Consider the following 16060-nt stretch of genomic DNA (forward strand, 5'->3'; position numbering starts at 1 on the left):
AAAACTGTGTACCATGACTGGCCGCGTACCTTTCGTTTATGACTAAATTCGTGATTAGCCAGTCACGACGTTCTGTAGGAAAAGCATTATCTCTTTAACCTCGTGACGATGTTGTCTGTTTGGTCATCAAATATGTAGCACATGGCCAAAAACCTGACACAATTGTATGTACAGGTAATGTTTCGCAATCCCCTTTGACTTCTCGTCATGTTTATTTACAACGCAGTTGTTTACAAACATTCGTACAAAAGCACCCGATGATAAAAACACATCCGTGTTCTAGCTCATCCAAGTGACGTGGTCCTTGTGGTTTTATTCCAATTAGGGTTTCAATACTTCGATTTGTACATTGACACGGCCAAAAGCAGTAGTGTTAACTTTCAAAATTTTGTTTCATATTAACTAGGTTTGATCAACAAATCCATATTTACAACCGGGATCTCAACCCAGAAAGGAAACACGCTCAGATTCGCGGAATTAAGCTCTCATTCAAGGAAGTCCTTCGGCTGACTGACCAATCAAATTCAAACGATCTGTCAACGGTGAAACCCCGGGATGGCGGGAGCGGGTGTTGGGGGAGTGGCTATGTAATACCTAGATACCATAGCAAACAAAGCAGGTTGTATACAAACATTCGTTGTCAATATTATGGTTGAGTGCCTCGCGGGACTTGCACTAGCGCTCAGTAACGGGTATGAATGATTCAATATCAACCTCGGGCTACACCTTTCGTTGATAAGAGCATGAAGAGAACAACTCATTTTGCTCGCCCGATCAGTTCTAACATATTGTGATAAGAGGGGAAGGAGCGGCGATTCTTGGCCATGGAAATGTCAGACACGCAGTGTAAACCTAGCTACACAATTCCTGAAATAGCTAAACAAAGATTACGACTGACGTATGTTGTTGAACGTCTCTGGTACATCCACGTGGCAAGTCAGTTGTTACTGGAAGAAAATTGTAACAGATCTTTCCTCATTTCGCTTTGTAGTCTTCCGTCAACATCTGTTGGGAAATAAGTTTGTTTTTTTGTAATTTAATGAGACACAAAGTAGAAAGTTTTAAACTTAATAATAAGTGAATACGTTGTGACTGTATAATTGTCACTAATAGAAAGTTATGCCAATCTGTCTCCATCGACGAAAATCTCAAAATAATGTAAAAAAGTGTGTGTGCACCTCCCTCTCTCTCTCTCTCTTTCTCTCTCTCTTTTCTCAAAAATGTCAGTTAAGAGTGAGTGAGTGTGAGGTTGAACTGCACCTAGGTTCTTCTGATAACAACTCAGTTTAGGAATGCCAGCCAAAACACTCAAAGAAGGGTGTGAGCCGATAGGAGAATACATACCGAAACGAAATAGAAAAGGATAATGGGTAAAGAAATTTGTTTGTTTGTCCACCAATATGTACTTCTTTGTTTGTGTACTGCTCAGTTGGGTCTACAAACAGTGCGGTGAATATCGAGAATCCAAAAAAGGACTGGCAGCCTCACATATGGGCGACTTCTGAAGTAAGCGCCTTCCCTCTGAGAAGTAATTCATATGTCTATACTGATCAGAATATACACAAAGGACACGTGCTTTTACATATGTTTTATTATCACAGAAACTGTTCCCTTTCATAAGAGAAGGTTCAGTAAAACATATTTTTATCTATTTCAAGCATGGTTCACGAGCTATTTATTACCTGGGCTTGCTACTCAAATGGTCTACTCGTACACCTGTTTGAGACAACAGGAACACAGTCAGACGACAAGAATATTTATTCCCATATCGTGACCTGTAACATAAATTAAGTCCCCCAAACCGCCTCACAGAACAACCATTTTTCCATGTCCACCTCCCGTGACGGATGGAATTATGCCCTTGCCGAGGCGTTGACCTAGTGCCCCAGTGAATCGATCGTTACCCTCGGGCAAAAGGCGGGAACGTGGGGTCTTTCAGTTCGCGGAAGGGCCAAAGACTCGTCTTGTCTCTGGTTAGCTTTATCCCATCCTTGCCACTTGAGAAAACACACACACAGACACAGACACACAGACACAGACACACAGACACACACACACACACACACATATATATATATGTAAAATACCATGCAGACTCGGATTTTCTAGAAACACGTACCACCGTTGTCAACGTGTTTATCAAGCATGCACCCACGAGAATAAAGGAATTTGGTTTCCACAAAACCTTGGTGTTGCCAAGGTAAAAAATTGTATTATCTTAATTCAAATAAATAAATGTGTATGCTTATAAAGATTTGGATATTGATAACATAAACCCTTAGAGACGAAATTCACATATGGGCTAAACCATTAAACAGATCTACTTGGGGTATAACAGAATTGCATCACCCTTTCCGCGAAGGCACGTTTTGCCAGTCACGATGATTTGAATCGTTCAGTCTGTATGAATAACGTATCTTACACGTTAACAATAAATTATTAATAACATCACCACGTGATCGTGCTTCATAACGATGATCGCTTGAACCGGACTCATGAGCTTCACGTGGTGCTGAGGTTCGTTGTTGAACGCGGAGCCTTGTGTCTGTTTACAAAACATCTGAATCCTAAACAAGCCATGAGGACATAGAGTTTCGTAACTAACAACTTCAAGTACACAAACGATTGTTAGGTATTTTGCAAGTTTAACATATTAATAATACGACATATTTTAATTTTAGTTTGTCGTGTATAAATAACCGCAAACCATGTATGTGTGGTATATTGTTTCGTACAGAATTGGAAATATGTACGATTTTCTTAGAAGTCATTTGATCAAGGAATGTGAATTCTTTTGGGGTTAGTGCAAACTGTCTCGTCCTGACACAGTCACCTCGTCAGCGATTCACCCACTCAGCCTGTTCGGCCAGACACAGAAATCCCCCCCAGGGCAGACACACCACGAAACTTGACAAGAGTCACGAGGTACGCGCGTCTCGATCGGGCATGCTATCGTTCGGAGCTATCCCGAACCTCCAAACCAGTCATACCCTTGACGTTATTATTAAACAAATCGATTTAGGCACACATAGTAACGTTCGCAGTGTGCTCGTATTCCTTTAGTGAGTTCTATCGATTGTCTGTGTTGGCGCGGTTTCAGCTTGCCATTCATGGCCAAATACCAACCAACAAGTCCGAGGGGTGATAGGTTGTGAAATAAAATATGTTTTGCTTTATATTTGTCCGATTTGTGAATTTATTATAATTAATACACAAACATCTCATATTGGATTGCAGCGCACTGAATTTGTTTATAATTTAAAAATAGTCAACTCAAACAAATAATAAACATGTTGTTTATTGGTATAAACATTCCAGTGAGTTCCCGAACACACCATAATAGACTCGACCATGACTGCTGTGAATCGAAACCATGTGACCTGAACGTAGCCCGCGTTGGCAAGCTGCCAGCTTTATTATCATAGTGGACGAGCCCATTTCCTGGGGATCAGACTCAAACATGAAAACATGTTTTATATTGTGAAAAATCAGTTTTAAAGGGGATCCTTGTCAAGATATGCTAAAGTCTCATGTAAAATGTATCGAATAAGATAGGTGTGTTCAAATATAACAATCTTCCAATTTCGAATGTAAACAAACGTGCGAGTCACGTGTTGTTATCCCGGTAAATAGTGGATTCGCCCGTAAACCAGACAGACGTCAATTGAAACTTTGCCAACGGTCGTCTATTGGCCCAGTTTGTGAGTAGCGGTTGTAAAAGCACGACTAGCGACGAGCACACACCAGAACCACGCTGACTTTCAGAGCGACAACATCACAACTCGTTTGTTGATATTTACATCTGAGAGTGCTGTTCAGCGTCTATGGCCATGTATCCCAACGCTACGAGAGGTTATATGCCATTCGTCACTCCAGCTAACAAGCGTAGTACGAAGCATTCAAAACACTGTAAACACGCTTCTTCGATGAAGTCCAAGGCGGGCGGACCTGACACGAAGACATACCGAGTGACTCTTCGCGACAGAAATGGCTTTACCTACACTTACATTATCCAGGCTGATGGAACCAAATCCCTGCCAGTCTTGTGCGAGTCCAAAGTCACAGGACCCAACGGTTTCTCCAGTTCCCTACCCAACCTGGCGGAAGCTGCTCTAACCGGCAAACGTCTTCAGATGCCCAAAGAAGAAGCCAAAGAGGAAGGTTCAAAGAACGGATTTTTTACCTCCTTGATTCAGTACATTCGGGGAAGGACAAAATCGAGCTCTTCAAAATCGAAATCAAAACGGAAGCCGAAACCAATGGTCCAAAGAAAACGCCAGAGGACCATCTCAACCATGTCCAACCTGGACCCAATTCAGGAGTCTCCTGAGGAGGACAGCGAGGAAGACGCCGAGTCCTACAGTCACGACTCCGTGTCCACAAGCAGTGACACCAGCAGTTTAGAAGAGCCCGAACCATGAGACGCGAGATCCATGGAAAAGGGAAACGCTTCAACCGCAGCGACGGTCTCCCGTGGGACATCGCCGACAGCACTGCTGCATGTCATACAGGACGTGTACGTCATGACCGCGAGGGGAAGAGAAAACGTGAAGTGATTTGGTCTGTTCCTTGCCCTAAGGAATGCCCGTGAGCTGACAGAGTGAACAATTCTATGGACAATTCACAATGTGATATTGAACTGACTGTCTATGCTTCACTTCAGAAGCTGGTACGCTATTGCGTTTACAGGACTCTCTATACGGTCGAGAGCACGTGAATCGCTTCGGACTCGGTCTCACAGCGCGAGCCATCGCATACCGAGACGGTTCAGGGGAGGGTTACCAGGGAGACAATGCTGAACTATTTGGAGGGAAGGAGACCCTTAAATGACTTCTACAGCCTCCTGCTTTTCACACCAAAGACTTTATCTGTGCTGCCGCCCGAATCTGGCTTAACGAACTTTAAAAGATGTGCTTTTTTACCTGGACTTTTTTTAAGACTATGCAAATTATGTAAAACGATGTGAAAACGGAATTATATCTGTGTGCTTCCTTATAAAGGATCAGTTATTTTAAGGACTTTTTGTCCACCCAGGTTGGTCCGTGAAAGTATTGTCTATTGTAGTTATTGATAGTAATGTATCTTTAATTATTCTGACTGTTCTGTATCCTGTCTCCCCTAGCCAGTATTCCTAGAGTGTTTCATCCGAGATGAACGACACCTATTCCAATTTGCCTTTAAATGCTAATTTATTCCTAAGTTAAAATTTCTCGTGAAATATCAACGTGCCTGTATATTTATTTATCTGCCAGAGAAATAATTTATTTTGTTACCAATAAGCAATGCATTGTATTCAGAATACAAAGTTATCAGTGTGTTTGTGTTTGTAAACATGGAGAGAGCGCAAGATGGCAACGTGGCGGAGTGAAAGCGTGAGTGGGCGGGGCGCGCATGGAGTGTCTGAGCATACATTGTAATACATTTGAAATGTATTACAGTATTGTTTCAAATTCATTGTTCCATTGTTAAGTTGCCTTCATGGTCAAGTGACAATTGTTGTGTGTATTATTTACGGGTATGAAAGAAGGCGTGGGTGTTAATTTGACAAAGTCAATATTCCATATTGTTCCAAATAACTGGGTCAGACTTCCACAAATGTTTACCATATTCAGCCATACTTTGGTTCTTCTAAAATATTTTCAAATTGGATTTGGTGGTGATTGATAACATTCCCAGTCTAATCAGTTGCTAAAGCAACCGACGTGTCCAGTCCTGTCGCTATTGTTCCAAAATCGCCCATTGAAAATTTTCCATCACGGAGGACTAAATTTAGCTGGGTCACGGGATCGATTGTGCCTACGTCAATTTGGCGGCAGGTTTGCACTGCGTTGATTGGTTAATACACCAGTCAATGACCAATCGCAGCGTTCTTCCCGTACTCGGCAAGGCGATGAGTACGACAACAAACATGTGTAGAATTCTGACCCAGTGAGAATGGCGGATTGCCAGCGTTCCTATGTTGTACAGCTACCAAGCTACTCTGAGCATTATCAATGCACAACCAATGCAAATGTGTTATATTTTGTCATGAAATTGTTATTTTTTGTGCAATGTTTGACTTTCATAAAAGAGATTTGTACGAAAAAAAGACAATGACCAAAAATAAATTTATGAAACTCATGAGAAATATTTGTTTTTGTTGACAACTAATGATGGACAAACTTATCTCATCGGAGATGGATTATGAATATTAAAAAAAATACATCTGAAGTATTTGAAAAGAAAATTAATTGATTCTAAATTTATCGAATTCGTTGTGTTCTTCAGATGTATTTTGAAATATATCATTGGTATCAACAGCTGTTGCAAACATCACCTCGGATCACATAAAAATGTTACAAGCACCTCTTAAGTATCACTCACTCAACAACAGATTCAACAATAACCAGCCCAGTTTTTTAATGACTCATACAAACAACTGACTAAATGGAAAATAACCAGTTTTAACACCTGTTGAACAATTAGCAATTTATATTCCTTGTAATTTACCGCCCAAGTAATCTGACCTGTTTACGAACGAATTTATTCATTAAAAGACGGGACACCCATGCACGTCAAATTCTGATACCAGATGCTTCACATTAAAAAAAATATTATCTTCAAGGGATTGGAACTTCCTCTGGTTTGTTTAATCCTCAAACTATTGGAAATGTTACTTCCCTCTCAGCATATCACATGACGTGGTGGTTTATCAATAAAGACTTGTTTCGGTCTTGATGTGGTTTTCCCACAACGTATTGATACCAATGGAACGACCTGTAGAAGATTCCCTAAGTAAGCCCAACTAGCCATCGTGTCATCACAACGCTGTGACCTTGTGACGTCCTCGTCACAGTTGTGACAGAACGTCTCATGGCTTCTCATCCCCGGGATAAACATCGAGTCCTTGTAAAAACAAAGCAAAATCGATACACAAAACGTTGATTAAATCTGATACTTCCAGGTTTTAAGTCGTGTGTGTGTGTGTGTGTGTGTGTGTGTGTGTGTGCGCGCGCGCGTGCGTGTGTGTGAGAGAGAGAGAACGAATCACCGGGACACACTATCGTATTTTAACTCAAAACACGATATGTCGATGGATCGTTGCTCATAACATCAATCACTGGATTGTCTGGTCCAGACTTGATTATATACAGGTCGACGCTATAGGTGATTGGGGAGTAAACAACAAATACGCGAATAATGGCCACAGACTTTTGACCAACGGAACATAGGTTTTAAAGTATTACAAATTCACAGCTTATGTCACATGCCGGACAGTTTTCATAAAAGTTTGGATTTTTTTCATGAAGGAAACGTTGATAACAATATTCCCGCAATGTCGCGGCGGGGCTACACACATTGTGCCCATATGAGGAAGCGAACCGCATTTTCGGCGCGACGAACAAACGTTCAACCACGTGGCTGCCTCACTGCCCTCGTCACGTTGAAGACACGGGTTCGATTACTCAAATGAGTGCAATGTGAGAAGAACGTTTCCAGACTCCGCGATACTGGTGGAATGCAGCCCACAGCGGCGTAAAACAACACTCACTCACTAACCTAGATGCGCAGTACTGACGATTGTTAGTGTAGGTATATGGGTCAAGTGTGTGTAAACTGTTTGTACATGTCGCAGTGATATATGCATGTAGTGTAAACACAGGGAGCGTTACGACGTACAAGGTCCACGCATGTCCGTGGAAAAATGGAACGTTAGTCATCGTCAGAGTATCAGCATGCCGTTGGTATCACAAATAAGTAGGTCAAAGCTCATCAGTGTTGCGTTTGTTCGTCACGTGGAATCGTGACGCATCAGCGTGTTTGTTTGTTTGTTGTTTAACGCCACACTTATCACGCATACATAGCATGTGTATAATTTTAAGCCGCTTTTAGCAATGTTCAAGCAATACCAAGGCGGGAACACCTGGAATGGGCTCGAACCACTGCCCACCCGAACCCGCTAGCCCACATTATGACAAGGGGTGGTGGGGTAGCCTAGTGATTAAACCGTTTGATCGTTACACCTAAAGGTTCGATTCCCAACATATACACCATGGGTGAGGCCCATTTCGTGTGTCCTCCGTCGTGATATTGCTGGAATACGTAGTGTAAAACTAAACTCACTCACTCGTGTGACAAGCACGAGCGGGTAAAGATCAAATATAACCGACCCGTGAAGAGCCGGGGTGGAGTAGGTCTTCAGCGAGCCATGCTTGCCATAAAAGGCGACTATGCATGTCGTAAGAGGTGACTAACGGGGTCGGGTGGTCAGGCTCACTGACTTGGTTATGTCAATTAAGCAGATAGACGCACATGCTGTTGAACACTGGGTTGTTTGGTCCAGACTCGATTATTTACAGACAGCCGCCATACAGCTGGAATACTGCTGAGTGCGGCATAAAACTAAACTCACTCAAATACAACCCAGATCATCATCAGCCTTAGGAAAGATTTTCTATGCAAAGATACACAGAAGAGAATGATTCTTCCACACAGATCCCCCTCTCCTCCCCACACTGTGTCCTTGTGCCCTGTGTATTGCTAATCCAATACATCACACTCAGCTGACCGATATCAATAAAATAGCTGAATTATTTGAATCATCAGGGCTCACTTGCACAGAGCGATCTTAGCTCTACAAAGATTGTAACTCCCATTCTCCAACATAGACTTCAGATACTCAAAGATCGCTTTGTGCAACTGGGCTCTGATCTTGCTCTGTTTCTCCTCGAAGCAGAGAGACACAACATTCTCAACTGTTTTTTAATTGTAAGGACTCTTAAATTGTATATTTAAGTACACGACTACACGACAACAACATCGTCAGGTAAACAGGGTGTGACTAACTTCCATCCGCGAAACACCTACTTTTAAGATATACTAATATGCACTACAGTCAATGACCGTGACGTTGATTATATGACATTGTAGTGAACTATGGCATCCAAACATCTTGGCATAACGTCGGGTTGCCCGGGCGAAAACAACCTGATCTATTCTGCGTGTACATAGTAAATAATCAGACTTCTTCGGCATGTTTAAACAAAGCGTTACGGTATGACGTAAAGAAAGTGTCTCGTCTTAAATGCACTACAGCGCAGTAAGAGTAAATGGTCAGCCCCCAAGTGTTTATGAAGTGTCACTGCCGGCCTCGCTTGTAGAGATAATTTCCTGAACCCGTGGCGTGAAACTTCTTCGCTGTTGGCCGTAAGGTGACCTCTCTGACCTTGCACGTGACCCTTGGTAAACTGACCACAACATAGTGTTTGTAAACACATTCCATGACAAGATGCGCGTGAAAATGAAAAGGGTTCTGTTTCAGAGATTGTTAAGCGCCCTCACACGCAGTCCTGCTGGTTGCGATTTATCGAAACAAACTTAACTCTGTGTTTTGACTTAAGTTAGAGTTTTTACTAAAATTTGAGAAAACGTAGGAAAATGCATTTCCCAGAATGAACTGAAATCGATACTAAACTATAACATAGTAGACAATTTGAGTTTGGTGGATAGGTTACTTCAGTTGTTTGAGTATTTGTTTTAGAAACGCAGTTCAGTTAAAATTTCAGATTTGAATTTTGAGTAAAAATTTGTTTCGAGAAATCGGGGCACGGTATAAGCGAATGAGGGAACATGGACCATTAAGTTAATATTCTTTATACATGTACATTGAATAACGGCATGTTTCCACCGGACACATAAATAAATCACATGTGTGTACATCCGATGAGTTGAATTTGTGCGTATCATAACAATGACTGTAAGAAGTCTCATTATGTGAGTTTAAAATTAGCAAGTCACGTGGTAATGTTGTTTTTCTGGACTAGCTGAAAATGGATGTATGGAAATCAATGTTAGTTGCTCGTGTGTGTAATACTGTCTGCCAAACAATGCTACGTGAGTGAAATCACGAGCTCTCCACTCGAGCGTGTTTATCTATTTATAGCCACAACTAATAGTACTATCTCGACACGCATCATGATGCTTTCACCAGCTAACAACCTCAGGTGTACAGGACGCTCTAGTCACGTGACTCGCAGTTTCAGCGCTCACTGAATCTGGATGAGAAAAACTTGACGGCATATCTAATGAGTATTGAGCACACTTTATAACACCCACCGTCTACTCCACAGGCCCCTGTGCATATGTGTGTGTGTGTGTAAGAGAGAGAGAGAGAGCGTGTTGTGTGTGTGTCCCCAGATTTTGACAGCATGCGTGTGTGTGCGTGCGTGCGTGCGTGCGTGAGTTGTTGTTTTTTTTGTGGTGTTTTTTTCCAATGAGGATTCAAATAATTCGGAAAAGTAATACTTGATGTTTTAACAACCAAACTTGCAGTATTGTTTGTCCAAGCTTGTCTGAGCCACATCCATAACCCATATGCGATACTCCACTTGGTACAATATGTACAACCGCGTTCTTAGACCCTCACTCATTCAAGCAACGTTGCACATCAACAACCAGATTCATTAAAAAGAGCCTTAAAGTACACGACTGCCAATAAAGCCAAATCTCGCCGTGTCTCAGGTCTTTTCATTTCTGCCGTCCGCACGCCTAATCCAATTTGGCGTTGTCATTCGCCTACAGCAGTCAATACCACATATAACATGATTACTTGGGACGGCGGCGCACCCTTTCTTCTTACATATGTAAGATACAATTTAGCGAGCAGAGTGGCCTTGCAGATTGTACTTCAAAGCCAAAGTACACTGGTTGTACTATTGGAATCCTTATTGATTAAGCGCTGAGGGCGTATGTTGTGGTCGTCAATGATCACGTCCTTCGTAGCAGAGGCGACTGCGAGGGTTGTCAACAGAATGACCTGGTCACTGGAACGATATTTATCAAAGTAAGGCGTATTTGGGGGTTGGGGAATGGATCCTGCAGCAGGCTAGGTGGATGGGTGTATGCTTCATGGGCCAGTTCGGAATAATATCGGTCTTATTGTGCAAGCCCACTGAGACAAACACAAATATCGCAATCAGCCCACCAATTCTTGATCTTATTCCATTTCATACTCCGATATCCTGGCAGGCTAACATAAAATATCATCTTCTAATTTCATTTGGTAAGTATGGCATTTCGCCACTTCCAAAGCAATATTCCAGCAATATCACCAGAAATGGACTTCACACATTCCACCCGCGTCGGGAATCGACCCCGTGTCTTCAGCGTGACGAGCGGACGCTTTAACCCCACTAGGCTACTCCAACATGTCGTCATTTGACATGAAACAGTCAGGGCTCAAGCAACCGAATTCCGACATCCGGACAAAGCCACTTTGGGAAATATTCCAGCAATATTACAGTGGAGGACACCAGAAATGGGCTTCAAACGTTGTGCCCATGTGGGAATCGAACACTAGTCTTTGGTAACGGGCGGACGTTTTAACCACTAAGCTATATGATACGTGTAAAGCTACAATATACACATATTCAAATGAAGGCAACAACCACAAACATGTCAAACGATCTTTCGTCTAAATTCAAACGTACATTTTTAAAATATAAAATTCGACAAAGCGCCAACGCTCTACTTGGAGTTTGACTTCGTTTCCCTTTGATATCAGTGAGTCGTTCCACTACCATTCGGTGCAATACACTAAACAAAAGTCAACCAAGCAGCCATTCATCAATGCACTTGCATGAAAAATTCGTTCAGCATGCACCCAAAATTCACCCATGTTGTTCTGAGCACTTTGTAAGCACCTGTTGGCGACGTGGGACACCTAATCAGACAACAATACCAAGAGACGTTCGTCGACATGCACCAAAAATGTACCCGCGTCAAAGTACGGATTTTGTAAGCACCTGTTGTAAAAGTCAGGCACCCGGGGCAGACGACATAATTCTCATGGTGGCCCTTCACACTGGAATCGCCTGAGCCTGACGAGATGAATTTGAACGGACCAATTTGAACTGGTTCGCTCAATGGCTGCTGTTTCATACCCTACAGGATGCAGAAGGTCGCGATGGTGTGTTGAACGGATGTTTGAGTACAAGGGCACTCATCCGGATTTGCACGGGTACGGTACGGAATGGAGTAATAACAGGTTTTAGGTATGATGACGTTCGTTTTCAAGCACAAGATATGCAAATTTTATTACATGAATCAGAAATCTGTTGAGAACTGAGGATATCACTGTCAATATTTCGAACGCCTCTACTTCCAAGAATTCCACACACTCTTACATATTCACGGTCCCGAATGTTTTATTAGAAAATCAATTTTTGTCTAGACTCAAGCATCTAGGAGGACTCGCTATCAGAAGCGCGGAAAATTCCCAGGCCCATGATAATGGAAAAGTCCCGTGCACTTCCAGGACCTGGAGAAACGCCACCTAGTGCTAGTCTGTGAACCTAATGCAGGTGCACGCTCGCGAGTTTGAACGTTGCACGTTATGCAGTCCGTCGCTTAATAATTCATGACATGCAGGAGTATCGATCTGTTGAGGGTTACTGTGCTGTGCCGTGGTTGCATCACCATCAACACAAATCCCCCACAGTCATTAGAATCTTCCACGAAAAGATGCTATTCCGGAATCTACACTTTCAGGCCATTGCTGAAAGCTCAAAATTGGTTAAGCCGACATTTTCAGCCAGAAGAGTGAATGAGTATAGTTTTACACCGCTTATATCAATATTCCCGCAATATAGCGGAGGGGGACACCAGAACTGGCTTCACAAAATGTACCCATGTGGGAATCGAAACCGGGTCTTTGGCATGGCGAGCGAACGGTTTAACCACTAAAGATACCCGATCGACCTCTTTCATACAGAAAATAACCGATATACAGCATATGTCTGTTCAAATATATATAAGAGCAGATATACACTCGCTCAAATATGATGATCAGTTATATCTTCACTGTCAGTTCATAATCCAGCTGATGTAATGGTTGATATAATGAGCATTGATGTAACTCGAAGTATAAGACAGTCTTCTCCAAGTGTCCATGACGAAATCTACAGGAGTAGAAGCAGTGAAGTGGTTTGCGTTGTTGAGCAACGCCATATTTCGCAATATTCCTGTTTCATGATGGTAAATGTAACGAACAGATAAATGAGAGATGGTTACCATTAGCAACTAGATACAATGATACACAATAAACAGCGCCATCTAGTCTGACTATCCGGATCAATCAGGGTTTGGCAGGACATGGCTGTCTTGAACACGCCGTTGTTTCTTTCAAAAGGATGAGATGGTATCGTACTAGCAGTAGATGTAGTATAAACATAGTACAGATGTAGTAGTAGTAGTAGTAGTAGTAGTAGTAGTAGTAGTACTAGTAGTAGTTGTGATGGCAGCAGCTGTAGCAGTTGTGATGGCAACGATACAGCAGTAGTAATGGAAACAAAGTAGTAGTAGTAGTAGCAGTAGCAGCAGCAGTAGTAGTAGTAGTAGTAGTAGGAGGAGGAGGAGGAGGAGTGGTAGTATCAGCAGCAGCAGCAGCAGGAGAAGTAAGGATACGTACAATTATGTTTCTGTGCCACATCTCATATGCTAGCTCTGATGGAACCCTACTACTCAATAAAATAGAAATCTACATCAGTTGTGATGTAAGGTGATGTACTCTACGTTTATGGCGCCATCATGCGTGTTTATTTCCACGCAAAAGATGCTTCTGTAACAGGCGGTCGATAACGCCGAGTGGAAAGGTGTGGATGTGCACCAACTGTGCCCCACTATGCTGACCCCAGTGCGTACTTGTATTGCACCTGTATTATCGACCACCTGTACCTTTAACTGTTTTCACAATCACTATGACGTGTGATCAGTCTCGCGGAACACCCAAGGGCGACGTGTCATGTGACAGACTACGCATGTCCTTCACGCACGCGATTATGACGTAGGGGATTAATGGACGGGTGTGTTATTACTCGTATCGCATATATCAGTGTTGGAAAACAGTATATACATTCAATCACAGATATGTTTACATTCTTGGAACAGAAAAAAACCCCACAAAAACAAAACATACCATATGGTCGCAGTTCGAATTCTGACCAATGGACGAAGTGTATTATCAACACTCCTCTCGCAGGAGTGAGTGAGTTTAGTTTCAGGCAGCTTTTAGCACTATTCCAGCAATATCACGAATGGGAACACCAGAATGAGCTTCACGTGATGTACCCATGTGGGGAGTCGAACCTGGATCTTCGAGGTGATGAGCGATACTCTCAGAGAACGTAGATGTAGGTCAAATTGTTATTTCAACGAAATATTTCTTTTCAGTGAAAGGGTCTTCGACATGACGAACGAAACTCTCAGAGAAAACAGTTGTAGTTTGGATAAATTGTTCTTTCAACGTGAAAAGAGCGAGTGAATTGAGTTCTACGCCGCTTTTAACAATATTCCGGCCATTTGACTACCCCACCGCCCCTTCCGCATTAACACCACAGCGAATGGCGCACCATTCATATTCGCCCAGGCCAAAAGTAACCAACCACCCTGCAATTGAACAATTAAACACCCCACCGACAAGACCATACCTTTCAAACGGTTATTAAATTCTATGGAAATCAACTGGATCTTCGAGAAATATTCAGCTTTGGTAAAAAAGAAATGGTTCAGTTCTCACCGACAATGCTCGAAAATAAGAAGTGGGGACCGTTGATCGACCTTCAGTTTCTAATACATGTATATACTAAAGGAAACAAACAAGGGAACACATTTCAAGGCAATTCCCCTTTATGTCTTCACAGATTTCCTCCCACAACGCTATTCAAAGCCAGTGACGAAAACTGGAAACATTAACCGTACGTCTGATTTTTTCAGTGTTCCTTTATTCATTTCTCTCAGTATGCATAATTCTGAAACAAACAACTACATTTAAATAGAAAAGAAGCCCCAGTGAGATGAGAAATTCAGAACCATGCAAAACATCTACACTTGTATTATAGTGGCGTGAGATGACTAAATGGAAAATGTGATCGTCCAAGGATTGTCGAACCTCAGGCTCTTGGGCGTATTGGATGACGGGAAAATATCATGTCGACCAGCAGTTTGGAAAGACGGTAATGACTTGTGTTTAATTACATACGTTCATTTTTGCTGTAGTAATAGTAAATAGACCCACTGGATTCAATGGACTCCACAGACCAAAGATGGCCGACAAAGCTTAATTTGTCATCAACACAATATGGAATCAATGCGAAACAGAAACCAGTGAACGTATCCAGTAATTGATGGTTCACCTTCATTATATCAAGATCTTGTGTCGTGTCATATTAGCCGGTTAATAACATTCTACTGAGAATAGGTCGACGCCAATATGATGATGATTAATTTTGCTTCCAATCCGGTGTCGTCTGCCGTGTCGTGTGCTACTATTACCCGCACCACTACGAGCTGTGATAGCATGTCACGCGACATCTATCCGTATATTAAACCTATACACATGTACGAACAAACAACCTGTTTTGTTAAGCTGAAGAGCGAAAAAAGGCTTAGGTATAACATATTCATTTTCAATGCTAGTTTTTTTAGGTTCAAGGTAAGGTGATGCGGTGAATAGAGGTCAGGGGAAATATGAGGCCAGGTGAAAACGACATGCATTTATGTGCGTGCGCGCGTAGAAGCCATTTGGTTTGGTTTGAAGCCATACCGCCCTGTTACCGCAGTTTTACATGGTTGCCCCTTGTAGGTGTGGTATAATAATTCCAGCAGATCGGTTTCATCCAGTTAATGACGTGCGTCAGGCAGAGAAAGCAGTAACATAATTCAACGTATAAAGGAGCCGAAGACACAGGTTCGATTCCTCATAGGGTTACGATGATTGAAGCTCATATCTGCTGCACCCTGCCATGATGTTGCTGAAATATTGCAAAGAGCGCGTACAACCAGACTCACTCACTCATAGTCTTTTAGTCGGACACAACTTAGGATCGAGCCACTATCCTTCAGGCACACACGCACAAGGTAGTTCTTAAAACTCAAGAAAACCAATCAAAAACGTTGTTTAAGGTGAGAGTGCTGAATATTGTTACGCCACCATTTCCTTAAGCCACATATTTCATCAGACAAATTGCTGGAACTATTTCAGTGCGATGATAACAAGATCCGCATCCAACTCGACATTTCTCCT

The 16060-nt window shown here is 42.3% G+C and overlaps 1 protein-coding gene across 1 annotated transcript in view; it reads right to left on the reverse strand.

Annotated features, from left to right (window-relative positions):
* Positions 1-16060, reverse strand: part of LOC137267976 (nucleolar complex protein 2 homolog) — a 211279-nt gene that overhangs the window by 105186 nt on the left and 90033 nt on the right. The window lies entirely within an intron of this gene.

This window comes from Haliotis asinina, chromosome 16 (assembly GCF_037392515.1).
Source record: "Haliotis asinina isolate JCU_RB_2024 chromosome 16, JCU_Hal_asi_v2, whole genome shotgun sequence".
NCBI classification, from domain to species: domain Eukaryota; kingdom Metazoa; phylum Mollusca; class Gastropoda; order Lepetellida; family Haliotidae; genus Haliotis; species Haliotis asinina.